The following is a 13579-nucleotide window of genomic DNA, read 5'->3' as shown; positions in this document are numbered from 1 at the left end:
AAAGGCTTGATGTATGAGGAGCGTTTGAGGACTCTGGGTCTGTACTTGATGGAGTTTAGAAGGATGAGGGGGGGGTGGATCTCATTGAAACTTACAGAATACTGAAAGGCCTGGATAGAGCGGACATGGGGAAGATGTTTCCATTAGTCGGAGAGATTCGGATCCGAGGGCACAGCCTCAGAGTAAAGGGATGACCCTTTAGAACCGAGATGAGGAGGAATTTCTTCAGCCAGAGGGCGGTGAATCTGTGGAATTCATTGCCATTGAGGAGGCCGGGTCACTGAGTGTATTTAAGACAGAGATAGACAGGTTCTTGATTGGTAAGGGGGTCAAAGGCTATGAGGAAAAAGTAGGAGATTGGGGTTGAGAAACATGTCAGCCATGGCAGAGCAGGCTTGATGGGCTGAATGGCCTAATTCTCTCCCTATTTCTTCTAGTCTTATGGCGGACCTTGTCCCTGTCTCTGGAAACCCTGGGCTTGGGCCACACCAATGGGGCCATCCTGTTTGTGGGGATTCCCATCTCTGATGCGACTAACTGGTCATCGTGTCTCCTCCAAACCAGCTTAACCCCGGTCTGTCCTGTGTAGAACAGGAGTCCTGTTACAGGGCCATCACAATGTTTTTCTTGCTGTAGTTAAAGCTATCGTTCCCCTCAAGTAGCCAGACAAAGTCACAGAGTGGTTTAAGGTGATTTATTTCTGTAGCTACAGGACTGTGAGCAATCTTCAAGACCAGCCAGAGTGCGGAATTCAGAAATACACAAGCAATTATAGTTTCAAATTCGATTACAAGTAATTAACATACACCAATCAAAGTGTAGGAGTTGTCTCGATCCACTCCGAGTTATTGATTAAGGTTACATCATGCACACGTGATATGGGGTAGGCGATGGCCTAGTGGTATTATTGCAGGACTATTAATCCAGAAATTCAGCTAAAGTTCTGGGGACCCGGGTTCGAATCCCGCTACGGCAGATGGTGGAATTTGAATTCAATAAAAAACATCTGGAATTAAGGATCTACTGATGACCATGAAATCATTGTCGATTGTCGGAATACATGTGACAATAATAAATCAAATCAAATCACTGTGAGCTGGAGAAACACTCCTGGGAGTGTTTGATGGGGACAGTGTAGAGGGAGCTTTACTCTGTATCTAACCCCATGCTGTACCTGTCCTGGGAGTGTTTGATGGGGACAGTGTAGAGGGAGCTTTACTCTGTATCTAACCCCGTGCTGTACCTGTCCTGGGAGTGTTTGATGGGGACAGTGTAGAGGGAGCTTTACTCTGTATCTAACCCCGTGCTGTACCTCTCCTGGGAGTGTTTGATGGGGGCAGTGTAGAGGGAGCTTTACTCTGTATCTAACCCCGTGCTGTACCTGTCCTGGGAGTGTTTGATGGGGGACAGTGCAGAGGGAGCTTTACTCTGTATCTAACCCCGTGCTGCACCTGTCCTGGGAGTGTTTGATGGGGACAGTGTAGAGGGAGCTTTACTCTGTATCTAACCCCGTGCTGTACCTGTCCTGGGAGTGTTTGATGGGGACAGTGTAGAGGGAGCTTTACTCTGTATCTAACCCCGTGCTGTACCTGTCCTGGGAGTGTTTGATGGGGGACAGTGTAGAGGGAGCTTTACTCTGTATCTAACCCCGTGCTGTACCTCTCCTGGGAGTGTTTGATGGGGACAGTGTAGAGGGAGCTTTACTCTGTATCTAACCCCGTGCTGTACCTGTCCTGGGAGTGTTTGATGGGGGACAGTGTAGAGGGAGCTTTACTCTGTATCTAACCCCGTGCTGTACCTCTCCTGGGAGTGTTTGATGGGGACAGTGTAGAGGGAGCTTTACTCTGTATCTAACCCCGTGCTGTACCTGTCCTGGGAGTGTTTGATGGGGACAGTGTAGAGGGAGCTTTACTCTGTATCTAACCCCGTGCTGTACCTCTCCTGGGAGTGTTTGATGGGGACAGTGTAGAGGGAGCTTTACTCTGTATCTAACCCCGTGCTGTACCTGTCCTGGGAGTGTTTGATGGGGACAGTGTAGAGGGAGCTTTACTCTGTATCTAACCCCGTGCTGTACCTCTCCTGGGAGTGTTTGATGGGGACAGTGTAGAGGGAGCTTTACTCTGTATCTAACCCCGTGCTGTACCTGTCCTGGGAGTGTTTGATGGGGACAGTGTAGAGGGAGCTTTACTCTGTATCTAACCCCGTGCTGTCCCTGTCCTGGGAGTGTTTGATGGGGACAGTGTAGAGGGAGCTTTACTCTGTATCTAACCCCGTGCTGTACCTGTCCTGGGAGTGTTTGATGGGGACAGTGTAGAGGGAGCTTTACTCTGTATCTAACCCCGTGCTGTACCTGTCCTGGGAGTGTTTGATGGGGACAGTGTAGAGGGAGCTTTACTCTGTATCTAACCCCGTGCTGTACCTGTCCTGGGAGTGTTTGATGGGGGACAGTGTAGAGGGAGCTTTACTCTGTATCTAACCCCGTGCTGTACCTGTCCTGGGAGTGTTTGATGGGGACAGTGTAGAGGGAGCTTTACTCTGTATCTAACCCCGTGCTGTACCTGTCCTGGGAGTGTTTGATGGGGGACAGTGTAGAGGGAGCTTTACTCTGTATCTAACCCCGTGCTGTACCTGTCCTGGGAGTGTTTGATGGGGACAGTGTAGAGGGAGCTTTACTCTGTATCTAACCCCGTGCTGTACCTGTCCTGGGAGTGTTTGATGGGGACAGTGTAGAGGGAGCTTCACTCTGTATCTAACCCCGTGCTGTACCTGTCCTGGGGTGTTTGATGGGGGCAGTGTAGAGGGAGCTTTACTCTGTTTCTAACCCCGTGCTGTACCTGTCCTGGGAGTGTTTGATGGGGACAGTGTAGAGGGAGCTTTACTCTGTATCTAACCCCGTGCTGTACCTATCCTGGGGTGTTTGATGGGGGTCAGTGTAGAGGGAGCTTTACTCTGTTTCTAACCCCGTGCTGTACCTGTCCTGGGAGTGTTTGATGGGGGACAGTGTAGAGGGAGCTTTACTCTGTATCTAACCCCGTGCTGTACCTGTCCTGGGGTGTTTGATGGGGGACAGTGTAGAGGGAGCTTTACTCTGTTTCTAACCCCGTGCTCCGAAAGCTTGCGTGGCTTTTGCTACCAAATAAACCTGTTGGACTTTAATCTGGTGTTGTTAAACTTCTCACAGTGTTTGATGGGGACAGTGTAGAGGGAGTTTTACTCTGTATCTAACCCTGTGCAGTACCTGTCCTGGGAGTGTTTGAATGGGGACAGTGCAAAGGGAGCTTTACTCTGTATCTAACCCCGTGCTGTACCTGTCTGGGAGTGTTTGATGGGGACAGTGTAGAGGGAGCTTTACTCTGTATCTAACCCCGTGCTGTACCTGTCCTGGGAGTGTTTGATGAGGAAAGTGTAGAGGGAGCTTTACTCTGTATCTAACCCCGTGCTGTACCTGTCCTGGGAGTGTTTGATGGGGACAGTGTAGAGGGAGCTTTACTCTGTATCTAACCCCGTGCTGTACCTGTCCTGGGAGTGTTTGATGGGGACAGTGTAGAGGGAGCTTTAGTGTGCATTTAACACCATGCTGTATTACATTATTATTATTTATTTGTGTCACAAGTAGGCTGACATTAACACCGCAATGAAGTTACAGTGAAAATGCCCAAGTCGCCACACTCCGGCGCCTGTTCGGGTGACATCGAGGGAAAATTTAGCACGGCCAATCCACCTAAATCAGCACGCCTTTCAGATTGTGGGAGGAGCACCCGGAGGAAACCCACGCAGACACGGGGAGAACGTGCAGACGCCGCACAGACTGACTAACCCTGCGCTGTTCCCCTCCTGTACCGTCCCGTCTGTGACGACACCAAGTCGCTGGCGGGGTGGCGGGGGGGGGGGGGGGGGGGGGGGTAAAATCTGGCCAGCGAGCGATACGAGTGCGAAAATTGGAAACCACTGCTGATTCCACCAACCGGCCAGAACAAAAACTCACCCCGCCAAATATCCATTGTACAACGATAATTCTTGCTTTAAGAGGAATGTTCGTTGTGGCGGCTGGCAGGTTTTAAAACAGGCAACCCCTGTCGGTCAGACAGTAACAGAGGGCAGCGGAAGGCCAGAGAGAGAGAGAGAGAGAGAGAGGGAGGTACAAGGGATTGTTGTCAGCCAGGCTACAGTCGGGTCGTTACGAAGAGTTCTGGCCGGTTCCAAGCTGGGGGAGACGGAGTGACTTTAAGGCAGAGATGTCGGCCGCCCTCCGACTGCGTGAGTTGGAGTCGCTGGTTTTGACGGGGGGGCTGATCGGGGTGGAGGGACTGCTGGACCTCTTCGTCTGCGTGTTCGAGGAGCTGAGCCGGTCGTCCCAGGCGTGCGAGGGCGGCGTCCGAGATTTTTTGGTCTGGGGTAAGTCCCATGTTGGAGGGTGTGGGGGTCGCGGTAGGAGGCGGGGGGGGGAGGGGGGTGGGGGTGGGGGGGGGGGGGGGTGAGAGAAAACACCTAGCCCACGTTTGCTGAAACTGTCAGTTCCCCCCCCCCCCCCCCCCCCACTGACTTCCCCGCTAAATCAGACCCATCCTCAGGCCCACCCCAGAATCAGGCGCGCGTTCGTTCAGTGCTGTGCTGAGGGAGTGCTGCACTGTCTGCGGTGCTGTCTTGCAGATTGGGTGTCAAACCGAGGTTCTGGTGGATAGAATCCATGGAATGCCTACAGGAAGGGCCCATTCGGCCCATCGAGTCTGCGCCAACCACAATCCAACCCAGGCCCTAAGCCCGTAACCCCAGATCTGTTCCCCGCTGTCTGTAGATTTTATAAGAGCCAGGGGGGGTTTGGGTGCGCAGTTACCCCCTCAGTGTCCCGGCCAAATAGTTACCCCCTCAATCGACACTTCGTAAAAATTATATCACGGAATGTGGGTGTCGCTGGATAGGGCCAGCATTTGTTGCCCCTTGAACCGAGTGGCCGGAGTTTTGACGCCTCGAGCTCCCCAGAATCGGGGCAGGCAAGGCTCGGAGAACGGAACTCTCCTTTGGACTCGGGCGGGGTTTTACGATCTCACCCAAGCGAGGTCATAAAGTCTCGCCCAATGTCTCACTCAACCATTTCAGAGGGGCAGTTCAGAGCCAGCCACATTGCTGTGGCTCTGGAGTCACATGTAGGCCAGACCGGGTAAGGACGGCAGATTTCCTTCCCTAAAGGGACATTAGTGAACAGGTGCGTTTTTCCGACAATCGACAATGGTTTCAAAATCAAATTTCATAGAATCCCCACAGCGCAGAAGGAGGCCATTCAGCCCATCGAGTCTGCACCAGACCTCCGGCAGACGATCACATCCAGACCCTGTCGTGTAACCCCACTTATTTACCCTGCTAATTTCCCTAGCCTACAGATCTTGGGACACTAAGGGACAATTTAGCATGGCCAATCTACCTAACCTACACATCTTTGGACACTAAGGGGCAATTTAGCACGGCCAATCTACCTAACCTACACATCTTTGGACACTAAGGGGCAATTTAGCACGGCCAATCTACCTAACCTACACATCTTTGGACACTAAGGGGCAATTTAGCATGGCCAATCTACCTAACCTACACATCTTTGGACACTAAGGGGCAATTTAGCACGGCCAATCTACCTAACCTACACATCTTTGGACACTAAGGGGCAATTTAGCATGGCCAATCTACCTAACCTACACATCTTTGGACACTAAGGGGCAATTTAGCACGGCCAATCTACCTAACCTACACATCTTTGGACACTAAGGGGCAATTTAGCATGGCCAATCCACCTAACCTACACATCTTTGGACACTAAGGGGCAATTTAGCATGGCCAATCCACCTAACCTGCACATCTTTGGATACTAAGGGGCAATTTAGCATGGCCAATCCACCTAACCTACACATCTTGGGACACTAAGGGGCAATTTAGCATGGCCAATCCACCTAAGTTACACATCTTGGGACACTAAGGGGCAATTTAGCATGGCCAATCCACCTAAGTGACACATCTGGGACACTAAGGGGAAATTTAGCATGGCCAATCCATCTAATCCACACATCTGCGGAAACCGGAGCACCCGGAGGAAACCCACGCAGACACGGGGAGAACATGCAGACTCCGCACAGACAGTGACCCGAGGCCGGGAATCGAACCTGGGTTCATGGCGCTGTGAGGCAGCCGTGCTAACCCACTGTGCCATTGAATTTCACTGTCTGCCAGGGCGGGATTCGAACCTGGGTCCCCTGAGCATTACACTAGGTCTCCAGATTACTAGTCTTGTGAAAATCTCACTACGCCACTGCCTCTCCACTGGAAACACATCAGCCAGTCGCTATCGCACCGTTGGTTGTGGGAGCTTACTATGCCCGCATTGACTGACCCTCTCCCCATATTACCATGGTGATGACCTCATTGGTTCCAAGGGGCTCTGGGATACCTTGAGATTGGGGGTGATCTCTCTCTGTCAGTGCGGATTCTATCCTTCTTTCTACTCGAACGAGCACCCCACTGCATGCTGTAGAGTTCCCATGACGCACTTGGAATGTAGTGTTCAATTCTGGTCGCCACACTGCCAGAAGGATGTGGAGGCTTTGGAGAGGGTACAGAAAAGATTCACCAGGATGTTGCCTGGTATGGAGGGCATTAGCTATGAGGAGAGGTTGGAGAAACTTGGTTTGTTCTCACTGGGGCGACGGAGGTTGAGGGGCGACCTGATAGAGGTCTACAAGGTTATGAGAGGCATGGACAGAGTGGATAGCCAGAAGCCTTTTCCCAGGGTGGAAGAGTCAATTACTCGGGGGCACAGGTTTAAGGTGCGAGGGGCAAGGTTTAAAGGAGATGTATGAGGCAAGTTTTTTACACAGAGGGTGGTGGGTGCCTGGAACTCGCTGCCGGGGGAGGTAGTGGAAGCAGATACAGTAGTGAGTTTTAAGGGGTGTCTGTACAAATACATGAGTAGGATGGGAATAGAGGGATATGGTCCCTGGAAGGGTGGGTGGTTTTTAGTTCAGCCGGACAGCATGGTCGGTGCAGGCTTGGAGGGCCGAAGGGCCTGTTCCTGTGCTGTAATTTTCTTTGTTCTTTGTTCTACTATCCTGAATTGTAGGGTAGCTCCCTCTATCCAATACCACTCCTGGCATATACCCTCCAAAGCTTCTCAAACTTCTCCCGGCATGGATCACTTGCCAATCCTCCCCCAGTACGTCTGAGCTCACATACCAATGGACTCAAGAACACCTTCTTCCCAGCTGCCATCAGACGTTTGAATGGACCTACCTCGCACTAAGTTGATCTTTCTCTACACCCCAGCTATGACTGTAACACTACATTCTGCACCCTCTCCTTTCCTTCTCTATGAACGGTATGCTTTCATAGATTCATAGAAGGTTAAATCTATAGAATCCCTACAGTGCAGAAGGAAGCCATTCGGCCCATCGAGTCTGCACCAACCATATTCTGACCCCTATTCCCATATCTCCACATATTTACCCTGCTAATCCCATAACACTAAGGGTCAATTTATCATGGCCAATCCACCTAACCTGCACATCTTTGCACTGTGGGAGGAAACCGGAGCACCCGGAGGAAACCCACCCAGAAACGGGGAGAACGTGCAGACTCCACACAGACAGTGACCGGAGAATTGAACCTGGGTCCCTGGCGCTGTGAGGCAGCAGTGCTAACCACTGTGCCACCGTGCTGCCCTTTGTCTAGAAGGCACGCAAGAAACAATACTTTTCACTGCATCCCAATACATGTGATAACAACAAATCAAATCAAATCAAACCTGTTTGCAATTGCCACATTCAAAGTCATCTAGATAAAGGGGCGGCACGGTGGCACAGTGGTTAGCACTGCTGCCTCACTGCGCCAGGGACCCGGGTTCGATTCCCGGCTCGGGTCACTGTCTGTGTGGAGTTTGCACATTCTCCCTGTATCTGCATGGGTTTCCTCCGGGTGCTCCGGTTTCCTCCCACAGTCCGAAAGACGTGCTGGTTAGGGTGCATTGACCAGGCTAAATTCTCCCTCAGTGTTACCCGAACAGGGGTCGGAGTGTGGCGACTAGGGGATTTTCACAGTAACTTCATTGCGGTGTTAATGTACACCTACTTGTGACGAATAGATAAACTTTAATTTGTCGAATCTACAAATATTTTTTCACAGCTGAATATCATACTGCATTAATATTCTTATTAAAACCAATGATTAATTCCTGGTAGAATCAGATAAACGAGCATTTTGACCTTCCAATAGAAAATGAGAACATGTTTTATGTCACACCAATTGCAATGTGTGTAACAAATTCGCCGCAACCATCACCCTCCCTCTAGGATGTCAATACAGACCTCACGTCGATATTAATTAAACAGGGTCAATTCTCACGAAAATCTTTCAAATAAAACACTGTTGCTCATATTTGCGATGAAGGTGAGTTGTGCCAAGTGGCCGTCACCTGCCGTTCCAGTTGTGTGACGTTCTGCCAGTGGTGGGTCATAGACTCATAGAGGTTTACAGCGTGGAAACAGGCCCTTCGGCCCAGCTTGTCCATGCTGCCCCTTTCTTTAAACCCCTAAGCTAGTCCCAATTGCCCACGTTTGGCCCATATCCCTCTATACCCATCTTACCCATGTAAATGTCTAAACGCCTTTTAAAAGACAAAATTGTACCCGCCTCTACTACTACCTCTGGCAGCTTGTTCCAGACACTCACCACCCTCTGTGTGAAAAGATTGCCCCTCTGGATCCTTTTGTATCTCCCCCCTCTCACCTTAAGCCTATGCCCTCTAGTTTTAGACTCCCCTACCTTTGGGAAAAGATGTTGACTATCTAGCTGATCTATGCCCCTCATTATTTTATAGACCTCTATAAGATCACCCCTCAGCCTCCTACGCTCCAGAGGAAAAAGTCCCAGTCTATCCAGCCTTCCCTTATAACTCAAAGCATCAAGTCCCATTAGCTTCCTAGTAAACCTTTTCCATGCTATTTCTAGTTTAATAATATCCTTTCTACAATAGGGTGACCAGAACTGTACACACAGAACTGTGCGGCCTTAACAATGTCATGTACAACTTCAACAAGACGTCCCAACTCCTGTATTCAATTTTCTGACTGATGAAACCAAGCATGCCGAATGCCTTCTTCACCACTCTGTCCACCTGTGACTCCACTTTCAAGGAGCTATGAACATGTACCCCGAGATCTCTTTGTTCTGTAACTCTCCCCAATGCCCTACCATTAACTGAGTAAGTCCTGCCCTGGTTCAATCTACCAAAATGCATCACCTCGCATTTATCTAAATTAAACTCCATCTGCCATTCGTCAGCCCACTGGCCCAATTGATCAAGATCCCGTTGCAATCCGAGAGGGGTGGAGGGTTCTTCTCTCGTGTGGTCCAGGTTGTGATGCGGTGAGTTGGCAACTTGCTGCACCGAGGGCCCTAGGAGACCGGCAGTGGTGCGAGAATCCAACTTGTGAGACCCACTGATCTAGATCATCGAATCCCTACAGTGCAGAAAGAGGCCATTCGGCCCATCGAGTCTGCACCGACTCGCCGACAGAGTATCTTACCTAGACCTTATCCCCGTAACCCCACGTACTCACCTCATTAATCCCCTCTATTTTTCTCCCTAATTTGCCGCGGCCAATCAACTTGACACACACATCTTTGGACACTAAGGGGAAATTTAGCATGGCCAATCCACCTAACCGACACACTTTGGACACTAAGGGGAAATTTAGCATGGCCAATTCCCCTAACCCGCACATCTTTCGACTGTGGGAGGAAACCGGAGCACCCGGAGGAAGCCCACGCAGACACGGGGAGAACGTGCAGACTCCGCACAGACAGTGACCCAAGGCCGGAATTGAACCTGGGTCCCTGACGCTGTGAGGCAGCAGTGCTAACCACTGTGCCACCATGTTAATTGTTGGAAAAACCCATCTGGCTCACTAATGTCCTTTAGGGAAGGAAATCCGCCGTCCTTACCCGGTCTGGCCTAGATGTGACTCCAGAGCCACACATCAATGTGGTTGAATCATAGAATCCCTACAGCACAAAGGAGGCCATTCGGCCCATCAAGTTTACAATGGCCACAATCCCATCTAGGCCCTATCCCCATAACCCCGCTAATCCCCCTCATACTATGAGTCAATTTAACACGGCCAATCCACCTCACCTGCTCATCTTTGGACACTAAGGGACAATTTAGCATGGCCAATCCACCTAACCCACACATCTTTGGACACTAAGGGGCAATTTAGCATGGCCAATCCACCTAACCCACACATCTTTGGACACTAAGGGGCAATTTAGCATGGCCAATCCACCCAACCTGCACATCTTTGGACACTAAGGGACAATTTAGCACGGCCAATCCACCTAACCTGCACATCTTTGGACACTAAGGGACAATTTAGCATGGCCAATCCACCTAACCCACACATCTTTGGACACTAAGGGGCAATTTAGCATGGCCAATCCACCTAACCCACGCATCTTTGGACACTAAGGGGCAATTTAGCATGGCCAATCCACCTAACCCGCACATCTTTGGAGTATGGGAGGAAACCCTGAGGGAACCCATGCAGACACAGGGAGAACGTGCAGACCCCACACAGACAGTGACCCGAGGCCGGAATTGAACACGGGTCCCTGGCGCTGTGAGGCAGCAGTGCTAACCACTGTGCCACCATGCCGCCCTGACTCTCAACTGCCCTCCAAGGGTGACTAGGGATGGGCAATAAATGCTGGCCCAGCCAAGCGACACCCATGGGCCACGAATGAATATATAAAAAGAAAAGCAATGGGAAAGTTGGGTTTTGGAGGGACGGGCTTTAAATCCAGGGAACAAAACTTGGCCGCTCGCACTGCCCGGCTGGAGTCTTGCCAAGCACTCCAGATGCCAGGATAAGCACTCAGTGTCATGAAGGGAGAATGACTTCACCCAGCCTCGAGCAGTTGTTCTTGCCAATCAGGATATAGAGGCCACACCCCCACTCAGCATTGTGAAAATGTGGAAAGAACAAGGTCTGTCCAGCCTTATTCCTCCATGTTCCCCCTCTCCACAGCACCCCCAGCCAATTACACCCCCCCCCCCAATGCTAGACCCACCCACCCCCACTCCATCCAAAGGCCCTTATCACCCAATTTCTCCCCCAACGCTCGACTCCCCCTCAGCCCCACTCCATCCATAAGCCTGGATCACCCAAGTGTTCAAAACCAGAAGACCATAAGATATAGGAGCAGAATTAGGCCATTCGGCCCATCGAGTCTGCTCCGCCATGGCTGCTATGTTTCTCAATCCCATTCTCCCGCCTTTTCCCCGTAAATTTTGACCCCCTTACCAATCGAGAACCTATCTCTCTCTGTCTTAAATACACTCAGTGACCCGGCCTCCTCTGTGGCAACGAATTCCACAGATTCACCACCCTCTGGCTGTAGAAATTCCTCCTCATCTCGGTTCTAAAGGGTCATCCCTTTACTCCGAGGCTGTGCCCTCGGATCCTCGTCTCTCCGACTAATGGGAACATCTTCTCCACGCCCACTCTATCCAGGTATTTCCGTGCTCTTTAAGATTTGAGATCCCCGTCCCATCATCCTTCTAAACTCCATTGAGTACAGATGGCCTAGTGGTATTATCGCTGGACTATTAATCCAGAAACTCAGCTAATGTTCTGGGGACCCGGGTTCGAATCCCGCCACGGCAGATGGTGGAATTTGAATTCAATAAATAACATCTGGAATTAAGAATCGACTGATGACCGTGAAACCGTGGTCGATTATTGGAAAAAGCCATCTGGTTCGCTAATATCCTTTAGGGAAGGAAATCTGCCGTCCTTACCAGGTCTGGCCTACATGTGACTCCAGAGCCACAGCGATGTGGTTGCCTCTTAACTATCCTTGGGCAACTAGGGATGGGCAATAAATGCTGGCCCAGCCAAGGGATTTTCACAGGGGGCGAGAGTGAGCCAGATAAGGTTGATGATAGTTTTGTGGTCACCACTAAGGGCGGCATGGCAGTACAGTGGGTCAGCACTGCTGCCTCACAGCGCCAGGGAGCCGAGTTCAATTCCCGGCTTGGGTCACTGTCTGTGCGGAGTCTGCACGTTCTCCCCGTGTCTGCGTGGGTTTCCTCCGGGTGCTCCGGTTTCCCCCCACAGTCCGAAAGACGTGCTGGTTAGGGCGCATTGGCCATGCTAAATTCTCTCTCAGTGTTACCCGAACAGGCGCCAGAGTGTGGCGATTAGGGGATTTTCACAGAACTTCATTGTAGTGTTAATGTAAGCCTACTTATGACTCATAAATAAACTTTGAACTTTAGGCACAAGTTATAATTGGACACCCTTATGTTTAATTCGTTCATGTGTGAATGTGGGTCGCTGGCTGGCCTGCATTTATTGCCGATCCCTTGAACTGAGTGTTGGTGGATTAGCAGGGTATATGGGTGGGTAATGGGGATAGGGCCTGGGTGGAGTTGTTGTCGATGCAGACTGGATGGGCCAAATGGCCTCCTTCTGCACTGTAAGGATTCTAGATATGATTCTATGCTAAATTCTCCCTCAGTGTACCCGAACAGGCACCAGAGTGTGGCGACGAGGGGATTTTCACAGCAACTTCATTGCAGTGTTAATGTAAGCCTACTTGTGATACCAATAAATAAACTTTAAACGACGTCTGTATCCCACAAATGAATAATTTTTTTTTAAAAAGCACTCAAATATGCGCACAGTAAGATCCCACAGAACGAGCAGATCATCTGTCGATTGCGGGGTACAATATCGTCCTGGGGTTCCAGGTAGCATTCCCCTCCCTTCCCCCGGCTCAGCTTCAGAGCAGTGTCATCGTGGGTCTGCCAACATCCACGCGCGCTGGCGAATGGAATCTGGCACCTCTGGCAGCGCAGCTCTCCCTCAGTACTGTTCCGGGGCATTGTCAGGTTTGCTTCCGTCGGTGCCCAGAGTGGGCCTCGAATCCGGAACCTTCTCTCGCGCAGGGGTGAGTGAGACCAGCCCGAGGGCGGGTCCACGGGGTAGGCAAGTGGGAAACGGGCCGAATGGAAGGCGCTGTTTGTAGAAACGGGCGTGAACTCCACGGGCTAAGTGCCCCGAATCGGTAGGCGAGAGTCCCCTCCCTCCATCTTCCTCCGAGCCTCAGCGGAACCAGCCCCGCTGACCGAGAACAGGGAGGTCAGAGCCGGAGAGGGACGGGGAATTGAACTGACTGGCGGGTGATCGCCCGGGTTCATGCACACGGACTGAACGGAGATATCCGGCAAAGCGATTCTGCACAGGTGATCCGGGCTGTGAGCACCGGTGGACTATTCGACTGTGTGTGGCATCACAGTCGAGTCCAAATCGGTGCTGGCGGACAGCATCGAGCTCCTTACTCGCTCTATCACAATGAAAACCCTTTGTAGTTTTGAATTCTGCTATTAAACCCCCCCCCCGATCCCGGCCAGTTTAACGAGATCTGGCTCTTTTCCAGCCCCCATCTTCATGAGGCAACGGTTCAAGAGGTCTCGATAGGCTGAGAGGGGACAGATAGCGGGTGACCTTATCTCTTTACAATCGATGGACTAAGTACA

General features: G+C 51.0%; 1 protein-coding gene across 1 annotated transcript in view; it reads left to right on the top strand.

Moving 5' to 3' along the window:
• The first annotated feature begins 4342 nt into the window (after nucleotides 1-4342).
• The window catches only part of dmpk (DM1 protein kinase), a 59294-nt gene continuing 50057 nt past the window's right edge, over nucleotides 4343-13579 (top strand). The window contains exon 1 of the mRNA XM_078241753.1: nucleotides 4343-4395. The gene's annotated coding sequence lies outside the window, so the exon portion shown is untranslated. The remainder of the gene's footprint in view (nucleotides 4396-13579) is intronic.

This window comes from Mustelus asterias, chromosome 24, assembly GCF_964213995.1.
Source record: "Mustelus asterias chromosome 24, sMusAst1.hap1.1, whole genome shotgun sequence".
Classification (NCBI taxonomy): domain Eukaryota; kingdom Metazoa; phylum Chordata; class Chondrichthyes; order Carcharhiniformes; family Triakidae; genus Mustelus; species Mustelus asterias.
This window is presented reverse-complemented; position numbering and strand designations above follow the sequence as displayed.